Source organism: Notothenia rossii (genome assembly GCF_949606895.1).
Source record: "Notothenia rossii genome assembly, chromosome: 7".
Classification (NCBI taxonomy): Eukaryota; Metazoa; Chordata; class Actinopteri; order Perciformes; family Nototheniidae; genus Notothenia; species Notothenia rossii.
The window spans coordinates 31,492,201-31,508,951 of NC_136905.1; the positions used below are offsets into that span (position 1 = coordinate 31,492,201).

At 40.2% G+C, this 16,751-nt stretch overlaps 1 protein-coding gene across 2 annotated transcripts in view; it reads left to right on the top strand.

The window, feature by feature from the left end:
* me1 (malic enzyme 1, NADP(+)-dependent, cytosolic) overlaps positions 1-16,751 on the top strand; it is a 97,861-nt gene that overhangs the window by 16,576 nt on the left and 64,534 nt on the right. The gene's annotated exons all lie outside the window — the stretch shown is intronic.

Here is a 16,751-nt window from a genome sequence, read left to right on the forward strand (position 1 = left end):
AGCGTGGTTTCCGTTCTGTTCTACAAATGATTAACAGTCTCTTTGTGTGTTTCATGTAAGTGTGACATCTATGCCCCATACATTCTTGCACTTTTCCCTGTGCCTTTTAAAAAAGATGGACCGATTGCAAACGTAAAGATAAGACGTGGACTATAAATTCTAACATTTCCTGTATCAAACTGCTTCAGATCCAGCTAACATGCACTAATCGTAAATTGACTGTGGATGAAAAGGATGCTTTTGAACAGTCCCATGTTACAGACCTTTCAAACATGTGGCATACCGTATCATGCATTTATTTTTGTAAAATGTCTAACTAAATGTCATTTTATAGTTCATTATTTACTCTGTCTTCAATTGGGTTGTCTCTGGTGATGATCAGGCTCAGTGCTGTTGTAAGTAAGTAAAACTTTATTTATATAGCACCCTTCTCAACACGAATGTACAAAGTACTTTACAGTACAGTACACAATCCAAAGTACAACTATAAAATGTAGAATAAAAGGCATAAAACAACAGCAGGTAATACATAGGATAAAACATAGGATAAAACACCAATTAAAAAGACAGCTACTAACTCACCTCCTCCGGCGACCCAAAGGCCTGTCGGAAAAGGTGGGTCTTTAACTGCCCCTTTTTGTTTGTTCCAAAGCCTTGGGGCCACCGGCTCAAAGGCACGGTCACCCTTGGTCTTTAGCGTGGTTCGGGGCACCCTTAGGAGGCCTAGCTCAGAGGACCTCAGGGCCCGGGTTGTGCTATGAGGGTGGATCAGGTCATTAATGTAGGCTGGGGCTTGGCCATGGACAGCTCTATATGTGAAGACCAATACTTTGAATTGGGTTCTGAGATGGACATCAGGTTGTCTCCTGTGTTGCACTCAATGACCCATTTGTCTGGTTCTTCGTACAGGTGCTCTGGTGTTTCTCACTGTGGCAGGTTTATTGGGCTCAGTGTGCAGTCCTGTCGTTCACTGACACTGATGTCTTCTCGAGGGGGCAAGAGAAAAGGAGATAATGAGCTGTCTTTGGAAGCCTCAAAGCAACTACAGTATACGGGCCATCACAGTACGTCATTGTGGAAGAAATGGGAAAACTAGAACTGGATTTATACAGAAGGAATACTGCAGTAGGAGTAGAATATACCGGTACTTATTCCTTATCACAAAACATGTAATCCCAGTAAATCAAATTGATGTAAACAAGTCAAGTTTCATTAAATAGGGCTTGTAGGGATTTGAAACTTGGACCTCTTAAACCTGAAGCAAGAATCATCACCTAATTCACACTAACAAGTTCCCACTTAAAATGAAGTTGTGTGCTTTTTCATATAGAGGAAATGCTTCCAATGTTAGCATCCTGGCTCTCAATTATCTTCTTCTTCTTCTTCTTCTTCTTCTTCTTCTTCTTCTTCTTCTTCTTCTTCTTCTTCTTGTAACTCATAATGCATGTACACAATGTCACAAGTTTTAGGATCGTAAGCCTTTTCGGTTTCAGTAGTCCTACCAATCATATTTGAGTAGGCTTTCGTGATTCAAGGGGAGAGCAAAAGAGGCGGAATGAAATGCAATCCTTGATTATCTGACATTGATTTAAGTTTAAATATGCTTAGAATTTGCTTGTAAACTGGCTATATGTGAAATAATCCGGTTGTAGTTATGGCCTGTAGAGTACAAATCCATTCTTGTGTCTCAAGTTGGTAAAAAGCTTGTAAACAATAGGCATGCGCACATGTAAAGAAGTCTTGGCCTGGATATCCGCTGGCTACACTGGAACACCGGGAATATTGTGCCTTGTTCAAGATTGTCTTTCTTGTTGTAGTAGTTGTCAACTGAAATTGGTTAAAAATACTTGTCATGTGCTTATCGTGCGGCAAATTGAAACCAGGGGATAATAAGCCTTTTTCATGGAAGACCTTTTGACAAGTCATTGTAGCAATAGCACATTAATGCTGAAAGGATTACGATTGAATTCCATTAAGCTTCTCTAGTTTCAAGTTTTATTGTGCACACTGGCTCGCAATGATTATCAAGACAGTTGGTTAGAGCTATTTTTATTGTTTTAGTGCTTTTACTAATAAGACCATGCCACACTATAGAAAATGGCAGGATATGGGCATGACTCATACCGCTCGACCAATGAGTCCAACATTAGTGAGGAATTTGCACCCTTGCCATTCAAGAAATGCTGCTCTGGTTAGAAACACACCTCCCTAAAGGAAAGTGGTAAGCCCCATTATCATTGGTTTTTATTATGGAAAGATGTTGCTGCATTTTTTTTTAACCCTTGCTGAACGAGATGGGAATCACAACAGAGCAGGCCAGCTTACCAATCAGAGCGGACTGGGCTCTGGTTTCAGACAGAGGGTGAACAGAGGTGCTGCAGCACAGGCAGTATGAGAAATATAAAGATCTTTTTGAACATTAAGGCATGGAAACAGGTCACAGTAGAGACAACAAATACAAACCTGAAAATTAGCATCTTAGGGTCCCTTTTAAAGCAGCAGTTATTACAATTTCGTCTTGGGGAAGAAATGATTTGATACATGGAATTTCATGGCAATCTATCCAATGTTCTTTGATATAATTCAGTCAGAGCCACAAATGTCTGTAGGAAAATTAGGGGATTACCAAAGTCATTATGATTCTTCATCTGAGAACCGTGAATGTCAGTACCAAAGCTAATGCCAATCGTTAAGATGTTAAAGATATTTCACTGGATATGTGAAAACTTGTACAGGCTGCTGGCGCTTGAGAAATAGTCTTGGCTAAGGCATTAGGATACATCTAAACAATGAATGTTGGGGCCATCCAAACCAATATTTCAGTCTGGACCATTGAAAGACACTGAGAACCTAAAGCTCATTGTGAGCATTGTTAAACATTTGAATGTTGCCATTAAGTATACCTTTCATTGAGTCACTCATTGGTTTGTCCCTTTTTATGATCCTGTCCTCTTTGCTTCAATACAAGCTACATTACAGTAATGTAAAAATCAAATAATTGACCTCAGAGAGTTGCCAAAAATACCACAAGTTACATTAGTGTAATGATTTCCATATGCAAAAACATCAAACACACAGGCTACATATCTGAGCTTTCTTGTATGACCATACAAATAAGCTTTTGAACGTAGGATAAAGATGTTAAATGAATGGCGGAAACCAAAATGTCATCTCTCTCCCCATGTTGTGGTCTTTATTATACCACAAAGTCCTTACAGGAGATTCATTGTAGCCATTTGTAATGGAATTTCCACTGAAGAGGGAACTCATTTAGATCGACCTGACAGGGGCTCTTGAGTGTCTCAAGGTTCCCCTCAGGACAGCAAATGGACAAACTTTCTTTTTCTTAGTCTCGCCAAATACATACACGTGCAGTCATGCATACAGGCGTACACATACAAATTAATGTTCACCAGGCCGTGCTGGGTTTTCCATTCTTCAATGCTACACCTGGAGGCAGGGGCCATAAATAACCCCCTTGTTCACCCTCTGTGGACAATTAAGATCATTTAAGAAAAGCCTCACTCTTACTTTCCAATGACAGAAAAACTTAAAGGCCCCTCAAGTTGGCTTTTATGAAATGGTTCAAACCTCTTCATGGAGCTTGTTACAATAAAGATTGATTGGTTAGGTGCTTCATTGAGGTTTTTTAAGTGAAATGCTGTTACACCTGCCATGTGTTGAACAGAAAAAGCAGTCATATGCGTCAGAGGTCAGAGGCCAGCAAGCATATGATTCTCTGGCATGTGGAGCTCTGAAAACAAGGAGTGTGTCAGGAAGAAAAGGGTCATTTGAAGTTCTTTATTTTTTCTTTGATGGTGTATGTCAGCACTTCATCTCCATGGGAAATGAGCAAAGAAATCTCTGACCGGCTTCCGACTTTTTTAACTCCTTCGAGTATCGTTCAGATTTGCTTCGACTGGAATATATCCAACCAAATGTATTACCCAATTGAGTTGTCACAAACTTTGTACATTCTCTGGAATCAACAAGCATTTCCGTAACCATTTGTTTTGGACTTCCATTGAATATGTGCCGGTTTTGCCTGGGCCACTGAATAATTTCATGTGATTCCTTGGCTTTACTTCCAGAGGATCATTGAGTTATTTCCAAAGAAAAGATGATTCTATGTTTCATGCTTGCCTCAGTCTTGAGCATAAACAGATATATGAGCCAAGGACATTCATTTGTAGGTAAGTGGGTCAGAAGTGCTTCTGCATGAGGAGGGGGTACACACGGCTTTAAAGCTGTTGGACAACACTTTGATGTAAATAGTGTCAAGTACATTGGCAGTGGAATTGGTTAGTGAGGTCAGGTCGCAGCTGAAGGGCTTAGGTTACTGTTCCGCTGAAATAACCTCAGGAAATTACTTAACCTCTAGTCACTGCAGGGGCACTGCAACCTGAAGTAGAAGGCCAACAGTTTGAACATGTTGGATTATACTACCATCACTCATTATATGGAATGTAACCCATTCTCTGAGAGCTTCTTTTCCACATTTGTGGCAGTTGGTTACATTACATTCTTCCTTTAATTTGGAATGGTGTAATGAAAGGAAACATGTCTGAAAACAAGTCTAATTGCCTGGAAATTGTCACTTCAGTTTGTGACAATTGATTTGGGTACATCTCACATACATCATCATGGGGTTATGAATACTCACTTTGAATTTGTTGAGGACAGTTTTCTGAATTAATCCACATTTAGGGTCAGCAATGACAATGGAATTCCCAAATCGCCAGTTTTCCCAAGTCTGAATAAAATGTACTAAAAACTACAGTGGCCAGCCATCTTCGGCAATTAGTAAGCCTTTAATCTCTAATATGTAAGATATTAATATTTGGGAAACACATATCTAATACCACATGGCAGGGAGACCAGAAAGGATTGAAAGATGGACTTTTTTGACAGTGAACGGAATACAAATAATAGTTACAAAATATAGAAAAATTGCTTTTAAACATGACAAACTAATATTTTAGAATGACATGGTTTATACATCTTCTACAAAAGCCCTCAAATAGAGGTATTTGTGAATGCACTTAAAATTCAAAGCATGGTAGGAACGAGTATGCGGTTTGGTATTTGGACAGGGAAAGGTCAGATTTCTGTGAGGCCATATATGAGTCCCTCTGAAGCCACATCAGGATGACTGCTTCAGGATAGATGGCCTTCTTATGTTGCTACTGTCTCCACTTGATTGCCGATGCCTGTAGAATTGATATCGTGTAGGATGACTGCTATGGCTATTTGGAACAATGCGTGCAGTGATGCCATTAGACTTGCTTCCTCAAAATCAGGAAATACATTCCTATGAAGCGTAGGGCAAATATGTAGCCCTAAAAAGGACAGGGTTTAAGTTTACCTTGAAACTCGCAAAATGTGCCTTTTTGAAACCAGAGAACATCTGTGGGCCGACTCCATATTGGTTTACATATTGCATGATTGACACCAACACTGATCCCGAGACCTCCTATTGTAACTAAGATATCTCCTGATCCAGTGAAAAAATGATTGACTGCAAGCACACACACTCTTACCTCCTTAGCCGTCTTTCTGGGTGGTTCCAAGAAAATGAGTATAGCTGGCGGGGCGGGGGGGTGAAGAAGACAAAAATGTGTATTTAAGGAGACGGGTCAAAAGCTTTAGAATAAGGGTCAGTGTTTTTGTTAGACAAGAACCAGCGCAGTGCTCACTTCCATTCAGATTCATGGCAGTTGTAGGTGTTGCTGATAAAATGCAGAGTGAGCATGACAACACAAATACATGCACATACTGGCATGAATGAGTGCTTTCACTTTGCCCTTCCCCCCCCTTTACTCTGTCTTCCCTTTATCACTCCTCAGTGATCCCTTAATGCCTTGAAATGGCTTAGATGTTCCTCCAGTCTTGTGTGCATATCTAACATGGAAATCAGAGTTAAGCTGAATCTAAAACATACCAGTTGGCAACATGTAAGCAGGTACTCGATGTCAATCAATCAAACAATGTTTTTGGACAAATTACAGGAGGCTTTACAGTGTGTACAGCATACAACACTTTCTCATTAGACCCTCGCAAGGAAAAACTCCTAAAGAAACCCCACAAATCCCCAAGATAAATGTATGGAACAAGGCCATGCATCAATATATGTTTTGTGGGGAGACATCTGTTTTTGGGTAAACATTTCCAAACATTCCTCTGGAAAAAAGCTCCTGCAAAACCAAGTTTTCTTTAGAAGTTTGGCTGGGACATTATGGTTTTCTTCTCCTTTGATTTCCTCATTTCGCCAAAGCGTTATGCTAATGATAAAGAAAGCTCTACCTCCGTGAGCTGACGGATTGGTTCCTTAGGAATGTGAACTTTTGAAAGCCTGGCTGTTTCTTGAGATGGCTATTGGTACACTGCAGTTCCAGAATTAATCAACCATGGCATTGGCATCTTCTTTCCATTATTATGGTCTTGTCTTACGGACATGTTCAAGATTTTTCTTGAAGTGTTGTTTTAGTTGGAGATATCTGAACATCTTTAGTAGCCTTTTCATTTATGTTCATAAGTTACTGACACAAACCAGCAACTTTAAGAGAGAAGTACCCTCTTCTTGTTCAGAACCATTAATCAGGCTTTTATTGTTGTTATAGATCAACTCAGTCTCCCACCTACTGCTCCTCACCCCGACCCCTGTGGTGTCGTTCTGTTTAGGTGTCAGTCTTTGCCATTTCCCCCTTTGCTCCTATTTAAACGTAACCTACTATATTTCAGTTGTTCTCTGTCAATCAGACAACGCCATTGCCATTTTGTTTCAGTGTAATCATTCATTGTGCTCATGTATTCCAATTTCTTGTTGGGTTTCTTGGTTAGTTTAATTTTAATACACATCTTCGTCCGGCCAATATCACTTTTTAGATATGTTTTAAATATATATTTCGATAATGAGCTTTTATCACTCGCATGTACTGTACGTTTGTTGCATTTGTATGAATGTAGCTTGCTTGCTTTGTAGAAAGATGACAACCTCATGCTATGATCTCTTTGCTTATCAATTTCTCCAACTGATGGAAACAACTGTCAGTTGGATCCACAGCAGACCTGAATGAACAAACCACACAGCTTGACTCGGGTATCAGTGTTTCAGATGAAATGTGGCGCAGTGGGTTAGTGCGCTGACCTTTGAATCAGAGGATAGCAAGTTCGAGTCCCACTGCAGTCAGCATGTCGTTGTGTCCCTGGGCAAGACACTTCGCCCCAAATTGCTCCTGTGGGGATTACCCACAGTATTGAGTATGTAAGTCGCTTTGGATAAAAGCGTCTAACAAGTGACATGTGATATAATGTCAAATGTTCTTTGGAAACCTGAGGCTGTTGGAGCTGATTTGCAGTGTGCTATACTCTTGTTGTGTCTCAATTCAGATACTTCTGTGCTTACAATTGCTGTTTTGAGCGCATAAGTGCGTCCCAATCTATGGTCCCAATGCAAAGTACAAGGAGCTACGAATACCCTGTGGATACACTTTAAGTAAATAAGTTGTCAAAGTGTGGGAACCTAGAAACGTTGAACCACTCAACAACTTAAGGCTACTTTGCCTGGCTGTTCCGGTGAGCACTATACAAATAAAACTGTTATTATTATAAAATAAAGGTACCATTGTTAAAAAAGGCAACATTAATTATATTGGGTGAGTTGAGCAGTCTGCAATGTTTCGCTAGTGCTTACTATACAAGGTTGCTTGCTTAGCAACTTCCTGTCGTCACTTCCTGGAGGGCACAGCAGTCAGTGCAATTTGAGATAAAGTACCTGGTTGAATTTCAGATACTGTGCAAGTATTCAGTGTACAACATGGCAGTGTATAGGGGTGTATCCAAATTGAAACTCAGTAACACTTCTATTTATAACCATTAAAAGCAAGCAGGCAAACCATGATGTGTTGTTTCTGTCTTTTTGTCTGTTTATCGATCCCGACCAAATGATTCTGGGGGGTCGGACTTGAAAAGATTGAGAACCTCTGTCCTAAACTGCCAATCTCTGGATAGAGTGTTCAGAATGCTATCATTGCTTCTTCTGTTTTATTCTGTGGTGGATATTTACTTGGAATGTCCTGGCATGCTCTTTAATCTGTGAATCCTAGTTTTTGACTGGGACAACCAAAACGAGTGTAGCGAACAGGCTTGTCCAGTATAGCTTTAAATGGTTCCTCTGCTTACAGCTCAGCTCCAACCACGTCACTGCATCTCTCTCTCTACGTGGCAGCACCAGAGAAAGGCTGAGTGTTGTTGTGGTGGTGAGTGGTCTGGTGCTTTTCCTGTTATATAACAACCCTGGTCGGCTGAACACAGCCTAAAAAAGCTGTGAACACTCACCAAGTCTTAGTGGTCTGTTTCATCCAGTCAGCCCACCATCCAGAGACAGTTGGCCTGATCAGTTTGTCGTTGACCCTCAGAGAAAAGCCCCGCCTCTTTCATTCTTTCCTTCTTTCTTTCCCGCTCTTTTCTATGTTTTTGTCACCCTGCTGTTTCTCTTATTTTTGGATTCTAATCCCAACTATGATAACTATGGGATACATCTCTCATTCTACCGGGCTATCCCCTCTCTTACCCCCACTAGCTGTTTTTACAGTGTCTAGACACACACGCCGATATTGATAAAACAAGAGGAGGCCACGGTGTGCTCCTGGACAATGAGGACGTCGTGGAGTGTGGGTCTTATCCTACAGCAGGATTAAATAGACTCTCTGATCATTCGTTTGTGAAGCAGGGTTTAGGAAGTGTGTGTGTGTGTGTGTGTGTGTGTGTGTGTGTGTGTGTGTGTGTGTGTGTGTGTGTGTGTGTGTGTGTGTGTGTGTGTGTGTGTGTGTGTGTGTGTGTGTGTGTGTGTGTGTGTGTGTGTGTGTGTGTGTGTGTGTGTGTGTGTGTGTGTGTGTGTGTGTGTGTGTGTGTGTGTGTGTGTGTGTGTGTGAAGCATCAAAGTGTGTACCTACAGTACCTGGGGTACAGTGAATGTCTACATGCAGAAGCATTTCTTTTAAGACTTAAATCTGCGTTAACATCACATTGTTGCACTGCATGTACACGTGTTGCATTTATGTGTGTGTTTATAAACACACAGGGGGAGGGAGGCTCATGACTCAGTGTTTCCTCCAGCTGTTAGCCAGAGGTTTCCCAAGTACGGGTCACAGTCGGCCAGACCAGTGAACTCCTCATTCAGCTAATCTAATCTAATTTAGTTTCTGCTGACTCTCAAGATTAGTCCTGCATGAGGTTTGGATTCCAAATGAGCTTACCTTGCAAGTTGTGTAGCACATATGATGAAGAATAAAGATATTTACATAGGCAAGTCTGAACCTTCAAGGCAGAAAGCCTCTTTACTGTCAGGCTATGTCCTAATGTCCATCTTTCGCCCCTTACCAACCGGACAAACGAATCCACTGTCAGCACCTACTGTAACATCTGGCTTTTATCTTCAATGGAAAAGTAATAATTGCCTTTCATTCAGAGTACAGTCACAGGTTTACTTTATATCAGCTGCAGCTCAGACCGGCAGTAATAGAAACATGTCAAACGGGTGATTGTGCCCCTTTCTGTCTTTATTGCTTTTTTCGAGGCAGACACCATTGACATAAACAGGGATTTACCTCTCTGATCATCAGTGTACAACACATCAATCATACATGAGACAAAGAAGTATCACAAATCCGAGTCTGAATAGCTAACTGATATAAAAAAGTGTGGCCACAGTTTCAAACAATGCACTCCCTTTCCATGCTTGCTTAACTTGCTTTCGGACATGTACATTTGTGAAATGACACATCAAAAGCAGAAGAAACTGAAAGGCAAGCACACCAGCTAGCACTGGGAAAGGAGACTGTTGTCTTTCATGGTGGTATAAGTAAAAAACACCATAAATGCACATTTTTAGTTTCCTTGTCTTACTTGGATAACATTCCTTTCTGCTGATTGCATCACTTCATGAACTGAGATGCTACTGTATGCTGCACATGCAACTGAGACAAACTGACTCTAGAGTCCTGTAGCAGTGTGGGGAGAAAACGTGGCGGTAATAGTGGGTTAGAATAGATGTATCTGATGATGGTGGTGTTTATGGGAAACATCTCTCAGTCCTCTGCTCCCTGTTTGGTCAGCTGCAGCGAGGTCGGGGTAGGTCTGAGGAGCTCTGACATCACTGCTGAAGTGAATCCAGATACTCTGGTCTATGGTGTAACAACAGTGTGGCCCAACTGAACCACTGTAGATGACTTTCTCACAGTGCTGTTGAAAGTTACGCCAATGTCCCCCCCCCCATAGTTTCAGTTCAAAATCAACTTTAACTTGGCAAGCGCATAAGGGTTTCTACATTTTAATTCCAGCAAAAATGTTTTCCACTCTGTACTGTCCAAGTGGAACATTTAGTACCCTCACACTTTGACTTACTATATTGATAGTTAGGCTTGCAGCAGGTATATATACTTTTAGCAGAAGTCAACTTTGTTGTGTGTGGGTTTGGCAGTACAGACCTGAAGTAAAGAGCAACTATTTTAACTTGAGTTATAATTGCATTTGACTTTATTTAACTTAACCTCAACTTTACTAAGGACCCAGAATTTCCAGCTTGGCAGCTCTTATTTCCTGTGTTGAATATGAGGATTAAATACCCCTGTTAACACCTTTTAAACTCATTATTGCTTTTAGGTGCGACTGATGTGTTTCACCTGCTTTTACTGTAACGCTCTTGCATACTTTCCTTTTCTTTGTTCTGTTTTCACCTCATGAAACAGGGAACATTTTGTTTTTAAATGACCTATAAATATTGTTGACTTGACCTGAATCATTAAGTCTTTCAGAAACACATTATAAAACAAAGCGGTTGTGGCACAATGCAACATGAACGCAGGGCAGATAAACGAGGGGAAGCAGGGTTGAGATGGCTATCGGTATACATCACTTTCAGCAAGTGGTTTTACTGATAAACAAGTCATACAAGAAGGCCGTCTCTTGTCGTCTCTGCCTCTCGTGAACCGAAAGCCCTCCCTCTCCCACACAGCGCTGAATAGAGAAGAACTCTGTGGCCACACACATCTCTGCCAGGTCGTATCTCAGTGCCAAACATTTGAGCCCTCTCCCTGTCGAAGGCCTGTGGGCTTTTGTCTCTGTGTCTGATCGGCGACTGCGGTTGAGAGAGGCTCAATGGGGAGAAAGGCCACCCTATCGTGTTAGGCTCAGGTCTCTCTCAATGGGGGTTGCTTCTCCTGGAGCAGAGGCCATTTCCATTGAAGCCGCAGCTCAGACAACACACAGGAAAAAAAGGAGCGGCTTTTTATTTGGAAGTGGGTTTTGTGTGTTAAGGGGGGAGGACTGAGAGCTTGCTTTATCTGGGAATTCTACAAGCTGAATTAATCATGGCCTTTGTGTGAAATTACATCATTTTAAAGTTTACACAGAATGTAGGAAGGCTTTTATGGGTTTTAGTTTTTTGTGTAATTGTTTCTTTGTCAGCACATTGACACAATCGTCCATCTTATCAAATAAGATGACATGCTCTGCATCCGCGTAGTCCTAAGGCTCACCCATTGCAGTACAAAATTAGCTGTAAGTCTTCTGTAATGTTTTTGCATGGCAAAACTGTCCAGAATTGTGGCACATTTTAGAATGCTATCAAACTAATTTTCACTTTGACGCACTAATAAAAACATTTATCCAATGTTAAAGTTTTTTGGACACCGTTGATTTTTCTTTTTTTTTTCCACAAACATAACAAGTCTTACAGCAGGGGTGTCCACACTACGGCCCGGGGGCCAAATGCGGCCTGTGGACCACTTTGAATTGGCCCTCAGCAATTTAAAAAAGTATAATGGAATATGGCTCACAAATGAAACGTGTGCTTTTCTTATATTGTATTTCTTAAATGTAAATATACATTACACAGTAGTATTCATGAGTTAATAAGAACACTTTTCAAATAAATTCAGTCAATTAAAGTTGGATTTTTTTTTTAACATATCTTAGTTGATAAGAAAAAAGCCCAATGACTTATTTACATAACAATCTTGAAATACACCCTTCCTACTTCTCCTTATTATAATCAATTAGAGGCTTCTGTTTCAAGGGATGAGCTGCCAACATTCACAAGCATCATTTACCTACATTTGATTGATTTTGCTAACTTATAACTGAACTTATGAGGCAGTATACCTCTAGCGAGCGGCCCAGCCCTTCGTATATTTTTCTGCATGTGACCCTCGGGGAAAAAAGTTTGGACACCCCTGCTTTAGAGAGTTTTTTGCCCACTCAGAGCCACCAAACTTGAACATTTTATAATTAAAAATGTTTTTGAATGAGATGTTTAAAAAAGTAAAAAATACAGTAATGGGAAATGCATAGCTAAAATGCGGCAGTTGATGCATAACAGATGTCTGTGATGATCACCAAACATAGGTTGTTAGAAAGGATGGTGATTGTCCTCTAGGCAGCTAAGGGATAGCTTCTTGTTAATTTTATACAAACATTAGCTTCTTGTTGGACGAGCTCTATCCATTTTAGAATGGATAGCATGCAAGCCACTAATTTTTGTGTTAAATTACCAATTTTTGCAACAAATAGAATCGTAAAAAGTATGAGACTTAGTCTGGTTTGTGTGCTTTACAATCTTATCGAATGGTGGATTAACATAATGGCTAAAGAAAATATGGACTTGGTGAAAGATTAGATTCTAGAAATTGAAGTAACTTCAAAGAAGAAAAGTATGTGATAAAGTTTCAGATCTGTGTTAATGTTGTGATAAGGATCCTTCTCCTGTGGGTAAACTAACCCAAGCAGTGGCACTGAGGTCGGGCAAAGCCTCACTGTAATGAAGGGAGTGGCTCCGCAGTGGTTGTGGTGGATGGAAATGAAAAGGTTGAGGTGGCAGAGTGTTTGAATCTCAAAAACGTAACGCTTGAAAGTCGCGACGGACCCACCCTTTGAACTCCCAGGGAGCACTGAAATTCATTTAATCAGATCCAAAGAACCAGTACTTTAATCTTTCTTGTTTGTGCATCTGGTGAACTAATGATCTGTTTCCTCTCCGCTGAAGGCTTTGGGGTGGGCATGGCACCAGTCCGAGGTTAAGGTGGGGGCACTGGCCAGTGGCTAGATTGCACGTTTGGGTTGTTACCACGGCTTCTGGAACATGGGGCTGCGGGCACCACATGTGTTGGCACAGGGTGCGGGCACTTCAGATGTGGTCAGGGACATGTGGAAGCTCTCTAGGGTTTATCCTGCCCAGCCCTGTCAGGCTCCTGAGGGGACAGACAGCAGGCATTACAGCAGACAAGCTTCAAAACCTGCTTTCAGACAAACAAACATGGGAATACTTTGTGAGTTGTGTTTTAGATTTAAGTTTGTTGGGTGTGTATGTTTGACACAGTACTTTGGTTTAGAAGAATGTAAACCAATAAATACAGTGAAGGAAAATGTTGCTGTTTCATCATGATTGTTAATATCTGACTAATACGTTTTCATGTTTGGCTAATTTACGTTCACACTTCTTAGTTACACAAAAATGTATTCACTGTTCATGCACTGGTTTATTTTAAGAGTTTGGGCTATTATTCCAATTAATGTCTTCTTTCAGACCAGTGGAAAGAAAACATGCAAAATACACAACTTGGAATTTGTAATGCTGATACAGTATATCAGTTAAAGATATTAAACTTATTGCTGTTAATGTATAACATTTCACAATAAATGTAGTTAAAGGCCAAATATCTCTATTAAAACAACACTTACAAGCACTAACATTTCTAGCTTTATTTCTATCTATATTCTGATGAAAATTAGGGGGTTTGTTCATATACCATCCATATTCAGATGAATTGCTGATAACATTTCACATTTATTTAATGGCTGTTTATCGCTGAAAGTATTTTCTTAATTATGGACTGATACAATCAGTTATCCAATATTCCCTCACCTAAGGCTGAAATGTTAACATAATGATACAACAATTGGGAATCTAAGCCAGTGTTTCCCCTAGGTTTACTGCTTTGGGGGGGGGGGGGGGGGGGTTTCATTGGGATATATATATTTTTTAAATCCTCTGGAGCAGAGAGAGGAGCTGTGGATTATTGTTATTCATTAATACATCAGTGTTTATTAGGGTCAAAAAGACTAAACTCACAACTTAAAATGAAAGCGTTTAGTTTAGTTAATAAAAGAGCACATGTTCAATGTGAAAAGTGACAGTAGATATAAATTGACAGTAGTGACAGTAGATATAAATATATATATATATATATATAAAAACATTTTTAAAATCTTTTTAAATTTTTAAAACACCTTGAATTTCAGGGGGGGCGCGGGGCTCCGTTGGCGGGGCTCCGTTGGGCCTACTCTTAAATGCACTGCTTTAGATATTCTTGTTGTGTCTTAACATTTCAAGAATAAAATGAAAGTTCAGTCACTACTGATGTGTATTTACCCTGGCTTATGTTCAGAAAATGGCCTTTCTTCATGCCTTTTTAAGAAGGCCGCCTGACGGACACGTTTGATCGAAAGTGTCCAACAGGTAGGACCTTGAGATTAAAGAGATTGGCAGCTCTATTTACATGCTGAGGACAAGGCCGTCGCAAAGCCAACAATCAAGTCAAAAGTCAGAAAAACTGGCGTCGACAGTTCCCACGCTTTCCAAACCAAATTCTTCGAACCGTGCATGCTAATCTTTTTTGCCATGAAACCCCCGCCTCTGCTCTTTTCTCCCTCCGTCACCAGTGCCCGGCCCCGACCCAACCAGCCGTATCTTCAGTCATAAAGTCAGTCTATGGGCCAGGGTTTCCCCTCGGCACGGCCAACATGTCTGCCTCTTTGTGGGGGATGTTAATGGGTCATTTTGGGCCCAAGACTATGGATGGTATCTATTTCACATGTGACACTGGCAGCCTTTGAGATCTCACTGAGCTGTGAGGGTAATTATTCTTAATTAGGCGTAGCCACTTTCATGGGTCTTTTTATCCATGCTGACTGGCCGTTTTTTTCTTCTTCTTTAGACTGACATGAAGTTAATTTATTGATCAATTAATTTACCCTTTTCTGACAAACAAAAACATTTCTTTGGATTTTGATATATGACCATATTTGTTTTCAAGTAATTTCATTTTGAATATAAATTTGATTATAGTAACATTGCCAAGGACTACCTGATATATATTTTGATAACATAAAGTATATCATCTGTTTACATTTCCAATGGAAACTTACCTAAAATGTAAGTTTTATGGCTTATTTTAACAATGTGATCACATGATTCCTAACAATATTATTGCAGATCTGCTAGCTAGCTATCCTAGCTAGTCTAGTCATTTCAAATATACTGACAAAACACAATTATTGAACAAGCTTACTATGCCAACGGTGAAAATTGGCTAACTTTATAATCCCCAAATGTCAACACGTGTGTTCCCAGCTGTTCGCATCACTTTTTGGTTGGTTTTCGTTTATGAGGCGCTTTTTGTAAACCATGTGCATGTTTCATCAAGTTGGTGAATGTTTCCTAAAAGCTGCGAATGTGTTGTCAAGTTTTGTTTCTTCATTTGCATGTGTTTTGACACATTTTTGTATATACATTTGCTTCCGAAGCTGCAGCTCCTAATTAAAATTATTGAGGCCGTTGTAGTGTGTTTGCACCTGGTGGCCTCCGTAGTTGTTGGCACTAATACACACAGTACACCAGTAGTTTGTGCCAGTGCTGTTTTTTAATTGTTGAAAATTGAAAGTGCATTTTATTTGCAATGAAAAAGTTACAAATATATTTGTGGAATTCACCTTTTTGTAGCTGCAATATTTTCAATGTTTGATTTAATTAACTAAAAGTATTCCATACACTCTAAATACATTGTGTTGATCTGTGCAATCTCTTTCTACAATGATAAACTAGTGTATGGCTGTTTTATTGAGGCCCTTGTTTCAGTATTTAATTGTGAGTTGCGTCAGGAACAGCCACTTCTCTCACCAAAACACTAAAAGAAGGAGAATTGTAGTCCAGTACGTGCCACTCTGAGTGTATCTCAGCTAATGAAAGAGCAGCGAGAGGCTGTGTGAGGAACAAATCTTGTTTTACTGTATAGCCTCATATTAAGCTCAGTTTGCCTCGTGTATTTTAAGACTCCTTTCTCTTTCTCTCCCATGGTCAGCTGTGGCAGGCAGCAGAGCAGTGGTGCATCGTGGGCTGCTTTTCCCGAACGCACAAAGAGTATGAAGTAGGCAGCTGGATAATTGGGGAAGGTTGTAATTCAGAGCTGCTCCTGTCTATTTGAGGTCCTTTAAGTACAGACTGCATTGAGCCCAGGACACGTACTTCGGTGTCTGAAATAACCAATGGCCTGTTTTTTGTCATGCTCAGATGATTTAGTACTGACAACTAACATTGTTTGCGGGAACTGATGTGTGGATGTTCTGTTTTAACTTATGAAATGACATACATTATTTCCTGATAGCTTGTCGACATTATGTTAACACAATTTCTTTAGATGTTTTGCCAAAAAGGAAATACTGCACATTTGCTTGTTTCTTTTGCAATACTATCTACGTTTTTATGGGTCCAGAACCACTGAGATCCTATCTAAAACCAACAGTGAGAAAGCAGCATGCTTTTTAACAAAGTGTCAGAATAATAAGATTTGGCGTGTTTGTGGTCAGCTTCCTCTGACGTCAAATTAAATTCCAAATGCCGTATTCCATGCCGTATCCTCGTTTACTTCCCATAAACAGCCTGTTTCGTGTGATCAAGCACATTTTTTAAACCTCAG